The sequence below is a fragment of the Cebus imitator genome, unplaced genomic scaffold (assembly GCF_001604975.1).
Source record: "Cebus imitator isolate Cc_AM_T3 unplaced genomic scaffold, Cebus_imitator-1.0 Scaffold162, whole genome shotgun sequence".
Classification (NCBI taxonomy): Eukaryota; Metazoa; Chordata; class Mammalia; order Primates; family Cebidae; genus Cebus; species Cebus imitator.
In genome coordinates, this window is record NW_016107477.1 from 2,195,571 (window position 1) to 2,197,813 (window position 2,243).

The following is a 2,243-nucleotide window of genomic DNA, read 5'->3' on the forward strand; positions in this document are numbered from 1 at the left end:
CTAACACAAAATCCACCCCCAGACATTTTTCGTTCTTCCAAACTGAAATTCAGCACCTATTAAACAATTATTTCCAAATCTCCGTCTTCCCATTCCACTCTCTGTCTCTGTACCTTTGGCTTTTTAGGTACCTCATGTAAGCAGTTATATAACATCTGTCCTTTTGTGTCTGGCTTATTTCATTAAGGATAATATCTTCAAGATACATTCATGCTGTAGTATGTGTCAGAATTTTCTTTCTTAAATAGTTAAATAACATTCCACAGTATGGGTATTTCACATTTTGTTTGTCTATTCATCCGCCAAAGGACATTTGGGATATTTATACTTTTTGGCTATTGTGAAGGATGCTGACAAGCATTGGTGTCCTATTTATGGCTTTTGACAGCTTGATTATGATGTGTCCAGGTGTAGATCTCTTTGGGTTTATTCTAGTTGGAATTCATTAAGATCCTTTTTTTTCTTTTTTTTGTTTGATGAGGAGTCTTATTCTGTCACCCATGTTGGAGTGCAGTGGCACGATCTTGGCTCACTGTGGCCTCCACCTCCTGGATTCAAGTGATTCTCCAGCTTCAGCCTCCTAAGTAGCTGGGATTACAGGCACCCACCACCACATCCAGATTTTTTTGTGTGTTTTAAGTAGAGATGGGGTTTCACCATGTTGGCCAGGCTGGTCTCGAACTCCTGATCTCAGGTGACCCTCCCAAGGTGCGGGGATTACAGGCATGAGCCACCACGCCCAGCTGGAATTCATTAAGATTCTTGAATATGTAGATTGATTTTTAAAAATCAAATTTGTGAAGTTTCCAGTTTATTTCTTTAAATATTCTTTCTTCTCCTTTTGTCTCTCCTCTCCTTCTGTGATTTCTATTTTACCTCTGTTGGTACACTTTAATGATGTCTTGTAGGTATCCGAGACTGTTTATTTTTCTTCATCCTTTTTTCCTTTTATTCCTTAAACTAGGCAATCTCAATTGACCTGTCTTCAAGTTCACTGATTCTCTCTTTTACCTGCTCAAATCTACTTTGAATATGATGATAATTTTTCATATTTTGTTTATTTTGATTTTCAACTCCAGGACTTCTAGTTGGTTCTTTTTAAATAATTTTCTTCTCTTTGTTGATATTGTCTATTTGTGAAACCTCATTTAAAGTCTTTGTCTAGTAACTCTGTTGTCTATGCTTCCTCAGGGAAAGTTTGTATTGACTGTATTCCCACCATGTTTCCAAGGCATGAACCAGGCATGGGCACAGACTAAATGCCAAGCCAAGAGAAACAAGGGGTTCCTTTGTCGCTGGCTGATATGAGATGAATGCCAGATGCCACTGTACCCAGGACAAGGGCATTGGCTGCTTTTCTACCTGTGTATGAGCCATACATTCCAATTTTTGTCTGTTTCATTTTGTTGTTGTTGAAAACTGGACATTTAAAATAATAGAATGTGGCAACTGTGGATATAAGATTCCTCACCCTTCCCCAGGTTTTGCTGTTGCAGGTATTGTTGTTTGTTTGCCTAGATACTTCCTTTTTTTATTTTTCTTAGATGGAGTCTCATTCTTTTTGCCCAGGCTGGAGTGCAGTGACACAATCTCAGCTCACTTCAACCTCCACCTCCTGGGTTGAAGCAATTCTCCTGCCTCAGCCTCCCAAGTACAGGCATGCACTACCATGCACAGCTAACTTTTGTATTTTTAGTAGTGACAGGTTTCACCACGTTGGCCAGGCTGGTCCCTAACTCCTGACCTCAAGTTATCTGCCTGCCTTGGCCTCCCAAAGTGCTGGGAATATGGGTGTGAGCCCAGCCACCTAGTTACTTTCTAGACTAACTCTATAAACTTTTTATTTGTTTGTGGCCACCGAATTCTCTGCTGGGGTTGCTTAGTTTTTAAGCTAATGATTGGACAGAGAATTCCTTGAATGATTCCCACATCCAATATATTCCCACAGGCTTTGCTGAGAGCCTCTGCGTGCATGGTGAGGCATGCCTTCAGTGATCCAGTGTTTACAGCTGTGGAGTTAACCTTCACTTCCTGCTTGTGCAAAATCTCAAGATAAGCAAGAAGTCAGAGTTTAGGGCTTCTACCTTTTCTGGAGAGGCACAAAACCCCACACATGCATGTTGCTTTTCAGATTTCTAGGGATATGTTTGAACTTTGGAAAGTCCACCACAGACCTCCCATTCTCCAGTTTTTACCTTAAGCTTTTTATTTTTTTTGTATCTCTAAAACTGTGGGCTTAGATG

At 40.3% G+C, this 2,243-nt stretch overlaps 1 pseudogene; it reads right to left on the minus strand.

The window, feature by feature from the left end:
- Nucleotides 1–1,218: 1,218 nt before the first annotated feature.
- Nucleotides 1,219–1,346, minus strand: LOC119473499 (annotated as a pseudogene).
- Between the last annotated feature and the right edge of the window lie 897 nt (nt 1,347–2,243).